Source organism: Petaurus breviceps, unplaced genomic scaffold (genome assembly GCF_028583685.1).
Source record: "Petaurus breviceps papuanus isolate PSGF00001 unplaced genomic scaffold, PetGlider_PUasm1.0 91133, whole genome shotgun sequence".
Taxonomy (NCBI): Eukaryota; Metazoa; Chordata; class Mammalia; order Diprotodontia; family Petauridae; genus Petaurus; species Petaurus breviceps.
In genome coordinates this window covers 8,587,057-8,597,896 of record NW_027187419.1, presented here as the reverse complement: position 1 = coordinate 8,597,896, position 10,840 = coordinate 8,587,057, and the positions used below count along the sequence as shown (strand labels likewise).

General features: G+C 39.4%; 1 long non-coding RNA gene and 1 pseudogene across 1 annotated transcript in view; both read right to left on the bottom strand.

The window, feature by feature from the left end:
* Positions 1 to 212: 212 nt before the first annotated feature.
* The window catches only part of LOC138154749 (uncharacterized), a 90,044-nt gene continuing 79,416 nt past the window's right edge, over positions 213 to 10,840 (bottom strand). Inside the window, exon 4 of the long non-coding RNA XR_011166678.1 lies at positions 213 to 342. This is a non-coding gene — a long non-coding RNA (uncharacterized lncRNA). The remainder of the gene's footprint in view (positions 343 to 10,840) is intronic.
* On the bottom strand, positions 8,832 to 10,052 carry LOC138154790 (creatine kinase B-type pseudogene; annotated as a pseudogene).

The following is a 10,840-nucleotide window of genomic DNA, read 5'->3' as shown; positions in this document are numbered from 1 at the left end:
GGAAACTGAGGCAAACAAATGTTATGTGATTTACCTAAGGTCACACAGCTAATAAGTGTCTGAGGCTGCATTGGAGTCATATGTTCCTGACTCTAAGCCTGACTCTAATCACTTGCACTGCCTAGCTGGTATAGAAATGGAAAATGTTGTTGTTGTTAGGTTGTTTTTTCTCAGAATTCTCACTTCCAATTGATGTCTTAACTCATAACATCAGAAGCAATCCTTTAGCTGACTCAGTTTCCTGGGTAACCTCCAGCCATCTCCTATTGGACATAAGATAGATTGGTGATGTCTCTGTTGTTTTTAAAATTTCCAAATCAGGGCAAGGGCATCCAGTGCTACCTGAAAAAGCAGATGCAAGACACATGAACAATAGAGGGTAATTAATATGTGTTGGATGGCATAATTACTTTATACTCTGATCATTTGATGGATCCATATTTTCTTTGATAAGGCTGGGGACCATTTACTGATACAGATCACAACCTTCCATGCCCTCTCATTCTGTGCAATTCCTATGCAGGTGTTTCTATAATTCTTAAACAGAAAATCAACCAAAATCACTGAAGACATACCTGTCATTCTTTTAACATGATACCAACCCTAGTCACTTAGATTGTTGGTTGATTGTTTCTCATTTTAAGTACATAATGGTATGCTGGCAAAAGTTTAATAATCAGCTCTCAAAAAATGTACATATGAAACACTTTAAAGTTCAATCTGCATTATTAACATTTTCTTCATCACTTTCTTAAGTCTAGAAATCAATAACAATAAATTAATGCCTGATTTGGATCATTTACCAATTTCCAAGGTTTAGATGCTAGATAGATGCTCACACTAAAAATTAGCAATCAATTCTCATGAGCCAATGAGCTGGCTCTAGATCACCACTGACAGTCCACCCCTCCCTTCCCCTTTCCAGTCACATATGTCTTCAAAAGTGTCTTATATACCACTTCTTATACACAATTTCATTATTGATAACATGGTGTGGCTTACTTAAACCAACCATGCATCTTTCCATTATCCTTTGAGATAGCTATAGTTTTTAATTAGTTTGAGATCATAACATGATGTTATTCATACTCAGAGAGTATCACTAGGAAAATCTGAAGCAAAACAAGTGAGATTTTGTGTCAGCAAGAAGTTTGGGATTAATGAAATCCCTGAATGTGATTCTGTCTACTCTCCTACTCAATTCAAGACCTAGCTCTTTATTCAGTTGCAGCGCCAGTCTAGGTGCATGTCATAGTCTGGGCAAGGTGTGGTTTTCATCCACTTTGTTTTTCTGCTGTAAATCACTCTTTTGCATTGCTGCTTTTATCATTGAGGAGGTTTTGGAGTTTTCTAGGGCTCAGTGCATTTTCTACAATGTCATCAGCTAATAGAAGCATTTTTTAGGACCTTGTCATGAATAAAGAATCCTTTTTTTTATTTGGATTTTGTGCAGGATGGCCTCCACGTTATTGGTAAATATCATAGGTGAAGAAAAGTCTCCCTATTTAGTATCTCCCTAGTTGTCAATACTTATCAGGTAGGGTTTTATAGTTTTTAAATATGAACAGAAAAGCTCATAAAAGAAGGTAGAACCAAGGTGGTGGAGTAAAGGCGGGGAGTTACCTGAGCTCTCTTTCTCTCTCTCAAATCCTGCCAAATATATTTAAATAATGATTCTAAAGAATTCCTAGAGTGGTATAAACCACAAAAAGTTAGAGTGAAACAATTTTTCAGCCCAAGACAACTTAGAAGGTTGGCAAGAAAGGTCTGTTGCACTAGAGTGAGAGAGGGGCACAGTCCAGGTCAGACCATGCCAGTGCAGACCAGTTCCCAGCAAACCAGAAGCAAAACTTGAGGTAACTGAATCAGTGGCAGCAATGGCAGTTTCAGACCTCAGACAATGGGTCAGAAGGAGATTTATAGGGGTCCCTTTGCTGGCACCAGGGGTAGGACTCTGTTGTATTGCCTATACTTGGATCTGTGTTGCAGTCCTAGATCTTAGTCCCAGTGTGAGGAGGAGCACTAGCACAGAAGAACTTGTGGCTACAGAAGAATAGGGACCCTGGTCACAGTTCCAGGGTTAAAAGAGTGCTTGTGGTCACTCACAAACCAGAGCACAGTACAGGAGAGTAGTAAACACACCTCTTCCTAGATTGTACCACCTTGGAAGAGCCAAAAACTTACAGGTACAGGTCCCTAGGATTACCTCTGAAATAGCTGCACAAAAAAACCTAAAGCTTGGGACAGGGATCCCTCCACTTGAGAAACAGAGCCCCACTTCACCATAGAGTTAAAAGTCAAGAAATAGGCTGTAAAATGAGCAAACACAAAAAAATTCTGACCATAGAAAGTTATTATGATGACAAGGAAGATCAAAACATACACTCAGAAGATGACAGAGTCAAAATTCCTGCATCCAAAGCCTCCAAGAAAAATATGAACTGGTCACAGGCCATGAAAGAACTAAAAAAAATCTTGAAAATCAACTAAGAGAAGTAAAGGGAAAAAATTGAGAAGAGAAATGAGAGTGATAAAAAAATCATGAAAACAGAGTCAACATCTTGGATGTACAAAGTATGCACAAAAAATAAATACTGAAGAAAATAACACCTTAAAAAATAGAATAGACCAAATGGCAACAGAGGCACAAACATCTAATGAAGAGAAAAACTCCTTAAGAAATAGAATTGGCCAAATGGAAAAGGAGGTACAAAAGCTCACTGAATAAAATAATTTCTTAAAAGTTAGAATTGGGCAAGTGGAAGCTAATGACTTTAGAAACAATCAGACAAAATCAAAAGAATGAAAAAATAGAAGAAAATGAAATATCTCATTGAAAAAACAAATGACCTGGAAAATAGATCCGGGAGAAATAATTTCAGGACTACCTGAAAGCCATGATCAAAAAAAAAAAGAGAGACTAATCATTTTTTTTAAAGAAATTATCAAGGAAAACTTCCCTGATATTCTAGAACTAGAGGGTAAAATAGAAATTGAAAGAATCCACTGATCACCTCCTGAAAGTGATCCCAAAATGAAAACTCCAAGGAATATTATAGCCATATTCCAGACCTCCCAGATCAAGCAGAAAATGCTGCAAGCAGCCAAAAAGAAACAATTCAAATATCGGGGAGCCACAGACAGGATAACACAAGATTTAGCAGCTTCTACATTAAAGGATCACAGAACTTGGGAGATGATATTCTGGAGAGCAAAAGAGCTAGGATTACAATCAAAAATCACCTACCTAGCAAAAGTGAGTATAAATCTTCAAGGGTGAAGTGGATAGTCAATGAAATAGAGGACTTTCAAGCATTCCTGATGAAAAGACAAGAGTTGAATAGAAAATTTTACTTTCAAATACAAGATGGAAAAGAAGCATAAAAAGGTGAACAGGAAAGAGAAATCATAAGAGATTTGATAAGATCAAACTGCTTGTATTTCTACATGAGAAAATGAAATTTATAATTCCTAAAAATCTTTCTCATTATTAGGGCAGTTATAAGAAGTATACATAGACAAAAAGCAGAGGTGTGAGTTGAAAGTGATAGCATGATTGTCTAAGAAAATAAAATTAAGGGATGAAATAAAGAATGCCTTGGAGAAGGGGAAAGGAAGAGGTAGAATGGGATAAGTTATCTGACATAAAAGTGGCTTGAAAAAGATTTTACAGTGGAGGGGGAAATGCAGGAAGCAGGGAAGGGAGCAGATGGACCTTACTCTCATTGAAATTGGCTCAAAGAGGAAATAATATACACACTCAGTTGGGTGTAGAAATCTATCTTACCATACAGGAAAGTAAGAAGGGAAGGGTATAAAAGAACGGGGGATGGAGCTGATAGAAGGGAGGGCTGTTTCAGGGAGGTAAAAGTAAGAACCAAAACACTTTTGAGAATGGACAAGGTAAAAGGAAGAGAAAGTAGGATAACCAGGGAAAATGAAGTGGTAGGAAATACATAGGTGGTGATCATTACTGTGAAAAAAAATTTTTACAGTGAGCTTCTCTGGTAGACTTCATTTCTCAAAAACACAGGAAACTGTCAAATTTCTAGAAATAAGAGGCACTCTTCAATTGATAAACGGTCAAGGGATATGAATGGGCAGTTTTCAGACAAAGTAATCTATGCTAACTATAGTCATATGGAAAAATTCTCTAAATCACTATTGACAAGAGAAATGTAAATTAAAACAATTCTGAGCTACTACTTCACACTTGTCATATTGGCTAATATGACAGAAAAGAAAAATGACAAATTTTGAAAGGTATTTGGGAAAAGAAAGTGCTAATTAATTGGTGAAGTTATATACTGATTGAATCATTCTGGAAAACAATTTAGAACTTTGCCCAAAGGGCTATAAAATCAAGCATACCCTTTGATCAAGCAATGCCACTACTAGGTGTGTATCCCAAAGAAAAAACAAAAAGGAAAAGGACCTATGTGTACAAAAATATTTACAGTAGCTCTTTTAGTGGTGGCAAAAAAATGGAAATTGAAATTTGGGAATATGTCTATCAGTTGTGGAATGGCTGAACAAATTGTTGTATGTGATTGTAATGGAATACTATTGTGCTTTAAGAAATGATGAGCAGGATGCTCTTAGAAAAACATGGAAAGATTTACATGGACTGATGCAAAGTGAAATAGGCAGAACCAGGAAAATATTTTACACAGTAACAGCAATATTGCATGATGATCTGCTATGAATAACTTAGCTATTCTCTCAGCAATACGATGATCCAAAATAATTCTGTAGGATTTATGATGAAATGTGATGTCCATCTCCAGAGAATTGGTAGAGCCTGAATGCAGATCAAAAATACCTTTTCTTTATTTTCTTTATTTTTCTTGGGTTCTTTTTGTCTGTGTTTTCTTTCACAGAATGGCTTACATGGAACTGTGTTTTGCATGACTAAACATGTATAACCTATGTCAAGTTGCTTGCCTTCTCAATGTGGGGGCAGGGTGGAGAAAAGGGAAGGACAGAGTTTGGAACTCAAAATTTGGGGAAAAAATGTTAAAATTGTTTTTACATGTGATTGGGAAAAAATAAAATATCAAATAAAAAGTCTCACAAGGGTTGTCAGAGACAATGCCAAATAAAAGCCCCAAAGAAAAGCAAGGTTTGGCCAAAGATGTGTAAGAATCTTGCCCTTTCCATTCATTTTTCAGCCTTTGCTTTTGGTCTAGGTTCTGTTGGCCTCTGTGTGTGTGTGTATACATATATACATATACATATGCACATGCACATGCACACACACACACACACACACACACACACTGAACAAAACTGGAAGAAACATTAGAGATCATCTGGTTTAACACTCTCATTTTACAGATAAGGAAAATGAGACTCAAAGAAACTAATTAATGACAGACCCAGTTGTCCAGACTCCCAGGCCAGTAGGACTTTTTTCTACTACATGGGACTCTCTATATATGTGTGCTATTTCCATAGGAGAATAAGGACTCCCATCTTCAACCCCCTACCTGCTGGGATCTGACTGAAAAGAGTGATATGTATATACAAAACTTGCCAGGAAAACATGTCTTGGGATGGATCTCAGTCTACTCCTGAGGTGACTTCTGTTCTAATATCTGGGTCACGGAAAGGGTTGCTCTAATCAACCTACTAGTGAAGCAGATTAAGCACCTACTTTTTGCCTAGCACTGTGCTAGGTACCATATTGTTTATTTACACACAAATTGTACTTTCTTATCTGTATACATGTTTTATCCCTCAGGGAAATATAAACTTCTTGAGAACAGGGACTGTTTCATTTTTTGGTTTTGTATGGCAAGGGCTTAATAAATGTTTATGAATTGAATTCTTGTGCAAAAGAGGGATGGCAAACTGTTCCTTCCCCAAAAAGTTCATAATCTAATTGGTAAAACAAAACAAATACAGATATATAACTGTCATTGAAGAAAGTATATAATGAAGCATTGGACAGTGTAATATAGGTAAATATTATATGATACATAAACAGTTAATTGTTCAGTGAGAAAAAATAAGTTTAAAATTAGTTAGAAAGAGGAGGATTAGCACTTTCTGTCTTCCATAGCAATGTGGTCTATAGTACAAAGCTATCCTCAAGCAGTTCAGAAGACCCACAGGTTCTCTCACTTGATACCAGAGTCCTTGGAGACAAAGAAACAGGCAAACTGTTCAGGCCACAGGTGGACCTCTTGAGCCATATGCAATTTTTTCTCAATACTGATAGACTTCCATCTGCTCATAACTGTCAAGACTAAGACATCCATTTAAAATTAGTTTAAAAACCTAAAGGTCAGCAGAAGAGTAAATGACAAAACGTTCTGATATGTCTTTAGATTCACATATATCAAAGACTCTGAGTTACATCATTATTGGTTTTGGAGTAAAACTCCAGCTCATACCAGTAAACAACTAGAGGTATATTAAAACACCAGTGTTATCAATCTACAGGTGTGAACCATATAAACTAAACACTCAGATAAGTTTGAACCTGAGGCCATTCTAAGGGGTCTATTCTTTTGTTTGGGAATATTCCTTCCTTCCTTCATGCAACAATAATTTTTAAAATATCGGCTATTTATAGAACACTATGCCAGAAACTGGGAGAGGCAAAAAATTTAGATAATAGCCTTCATGGAACTTATAGTCAAGTAGAAGTATATGACTCAAAGATAACCAGCATGAATATTACATGGTAAATATATTAAAAAGTTACAGACCAAAATATTTAAGGGCATCAAAATTTACAATGGAAATCCTGAAAGTTGTGTGGAAAAAAAGATAGCATTTAGGTTGGATTTTAAAAACTGGGTAGGAATCCAACAAGTGAAAAGGGAGAGAGAAGACATTATAAGCATAGGGACCAGCATGGCCAAAAAAAAAAAATGAAAACATGAAAGGGGAGGATATGTTTAGGAGACATAAAGGTGGTGCAGTGGATACAGCACTGAGCTTGGAATCAGGAAGACTCATTTTCATGAGTTCAAATCCATACTGAGATACTAGCTGTGTGACCTTGAGCAAATCACCTAACCCCGTTTACCTCAGTTTCCTCTTCTGCAAAATGAGTTGGAGAAAGAAATGATAATCTACTTTAGAATCTTGGCCAAGAAAATCTTAAATGGGATCAGACAAAATTAAAACAATGGAATAAGACTAATAAAGATTATTCTAGTAATAATTCAAATGCTTGAATGGATCTGTTAACTTTGGTTTGGAAGTTCCTGCCAATGATGTTAACCATAACTTATGTGTGCTTGCACATTCTATGTAATTCCTGTGCAGGTTATCTCCAGATTTGCCATTGTGTATCCACCTAATGGGCTGAAGTATTTCTTCACTATCTTCTGAGATTCCGAGTCTGCCAATGAGGTATTGAAGCAATCTACCTACTATCCCTCACCTTTGCCACACAATTGGTCTATCTTCTATTCCTACCATACATTTCCCTGATGTCAGTTTTTATTCCTGTTCTTGAAAGTTCCTTCCCTAATTATATGTCACTATCTGCTCATACTTACCAAGTTCTTTTCTGTTAATCTTTGTACAACAATCATTTTCAATTCTTCAGAGACTATTTTTGTAGGATTCCTAAGAATATCTCCACATTTTCTGCCACCACCTCACACCCACCCATCCCTACCTCTTCTTCTGGTAAGAGATCCCAGGAAGGGACCGTAGAGGAAGGTCAGTGAGGTGGGAAGCTTAGGGTTAGTCCAGATCCTTTGAGCCTTGCAAATGAAAGCTAGGTTGGAGCCATGCCACCAAAAGAAATGAAATATAGGCTCTGCCTAGGACAAAAAGGAATATTGGAGTTGGTCTAATAAACAGTAATTTCTCATAGAGGATTGACATTCTCTCCAATTCCCAAGAAAACTAGAGAAAGTCAGAGACCAAATGGGTGAGAGCCTGGCTTGGGCCCCATACCAGAGATTCTCAGCAGATTCTACCATCAGTGAGCAGCTTCAAAGCTTCAGGCAATGCCCCTTCTGCAGGTGCCAGTGAGTCATGTGTACATTGGGGTCCATCATGGCTTCCTGCCTGGACAAATATATTCCCCCAAGCTCCTGGGGCAGCCAGCTCAACAGAGACTCCTCTAGGCTATATTCACACTAGCCTATTGTTCTCCTTCCTTGCTGAAGTTCTGGCTCCATTTCCTTGAACTCAGCCAATCTCAGGTTGGACAAATTCTCTCAGGGCTTTGCAAACAGCACTAAGTTGCCTAGACTTAAGGTCAGAGGTCCACTGATAATGCCTGCTCTGCTATCTAGAGCCTTGCACTGATTCATCCTTTGGTTGGATTGCTGTCAGTCACTATAGATGAGGGTAGCAACAGTAGCAGATGCCAGCAGGGAAGCATGGACTGCCCAAAAGGCATCTTTCCATGGGGGATTTAATTTTCAAACCTAGTGAAAGGTGAGTGAAACCCTAAACCAGGAAAGGGCAAATTTGCAAAGCTATAGTGCTACATGCTCTATAAGTTTACCCAAAGGAGATGCTTATTGAGGCTTCTTTTTGGTTTTTGTTTTGTTTTGCTTTATCTCCACTTGCCTTTTTGTTAAAGATTGAGAATGGGTAGGCTATAGAGGGCCATCTGTTTCATATCCAGCTTCTCTCTGGGGTTAGGCCCACAGTGAGAGAAGGCCTGAGGGAGGTTCAGGGCTCTTTTCTAAAGGTAGCAGTAACTCTAGGTGCCTGAGTTCCTCAAAATCACCAGCTCTTCAACTTTTTTTTCAGGCCAAAACAATAGTTTATTATTATTATTTCATCATTCAGCAACATCTCAGCCATCAAAAATAAAACTCTAACACTGAAGGATGGCAGGAAGACTTCTCTACAGCATGATTAGGTGGGATGCATCCAGAACTCCCCAGGGTGCCACAGGCAGGAAGGTTGGTGGTTATTCATTCATCCAATAAATTAGGAAGTGCAGAATTCAGGGGGCCAACTGCTCATTTCTGGGCTGGCATAAGGTCATCGATGGACTGGCTCTGCTCCAAATGCTTCTCCATCTCAATGAGCAACTTCACACCATCCACCACCATCTGTGCCAGCTCCACCTCCAAGAAGCCCAATCAGTTGGCATTAGAGATGTCAAAGACACCACCCACACTTGCTATGTCCATACACACGCCCCTCCACTCCCTCTTCTGCAGCCTCAGCTTTTTCAGCACCTCACCAAACTTTTCATGCTTGCCCACATGGGGAAACTTGATACGGACACCTGCACAGAGGCCTGTGCCCAGGTTGGAGAGGCATGTCAGGATGTAGCCCAGGTGAGGATTCCACATGAACTCATTGTTCTTGGTCTTAAAAGGGTTTCAATCTGGGTGAGCCCCATGCAGAAATGTGTGAACACCTCCTTCATGTTACCTCCCTTCTGCATGGAGATGACCCTCAGGTGATCTTCCTCATTGATCAACACCAGAGAGTTCTTATTATCATTGTGCCAAATGCCCCTGCCATCAGGCCAGTCTCAGGCCATGCAAGATGCCAAGAGGAGTGGGGAGACAGGCTTGTCAAAGAGGAAGTGGTCATAGATCAGCTGCTGCTGTTCCTGCTCAGTCATGTTCTTCAGAACATAGTACTTCCCATTCAGGTCACCTTCCAGGCTGGCCAGAGCTTCCACAGGCAGCTTCTCTATGGCCTGGCACTCTCCCCAGCTACAATGTGGGGGCCAGCAAAATCCTCAGATGCTCCAACCGGTTCGCACACAAGAACTCGGCCCAGTTAGGATCCAGGTCATCACCACCCTGCAGATTGTCAGGGTTAAGATCAGTCTTATGCTCATAGTAGCTCTCTTCATCTCTAGCCACACAGCCCACAGTCATGATGAATGGGTGCCCTGGGTTGTACACACCAGTCTGGATGACATCATCCAGGGTGAAGACACTTGGTGTAGCCTTATCATGGAGTTTTTCATAGAGCTTAGGCATCAGCACCTTAGCCATGTGGTCGTTGTGCGAGGAGAAGTCGGAATATTCCTCCTTGGTGGGAAAACAGGACTTCAGCATGTTGTGGCTATTGGAGAATGGCATGATAGCAGGAGGTGAGGGTGCTCCAGGGATCGCAGAAGGCAAGAAGGTTGGGAGGATGCCACTGCTCCTGCTGCTGCTGTTACTGCCGCTACTGTTCTGAGATCCCAGGCTACCTTAACCCAAGCTCAATCACTGAGTCCCTCTTCAACTTTTTTGCCTGCTCTAATCCAGTGTGGTGGCAAGCTACCATTAGTTGGTGACTAGCACCAGAGATTCCAAGATGGTCCATAGTCAACCCTCCCCAAGAAAGTCAATAGGAACTTGAGAAGAGGACAGACACTGGGGAAGCCCTTTAAGAATTGGAGTTTCTGAAGTTGGAGGTTCAAAATAGTCTCCTTCAGAAGTTATACCATTCTCCATTTCTTGCAGAAGTGGGAGACTATAGGAGTGGAACACTGGACACACTCAGACTCATTTAATGTGCTGTTTTTGCTGAGCTTACCTATTTTTTTTAAATTTTCTGTTGTAAGGCATGGTTTCCTCGGTAGGAGTGTAAGAGGAATGTATTTGGAAATAAAGGTGATAAAAAAGAAAAAAAATCATCAAAAATGTAAAACAAAAGACTTCCTTCCCTTCTTACATGGACTAATCATTTCACCTATGTGGTTATTCCTCTCTACAATGATCCCTCCATGCTTTCCCATCCTGTGCAATTCTTGTTAATGTCCTATTTTCCAGCATAGAGTAACTATCCAACACATTGGAGCCCTTCCTATGATTTTTGTCATCTCTTGGGATTGTTGATGTAGTTGTAGGGCTGTCCATCTGTCATCTTATTAATTGACTGCACGACCTCCTTTTCCAGT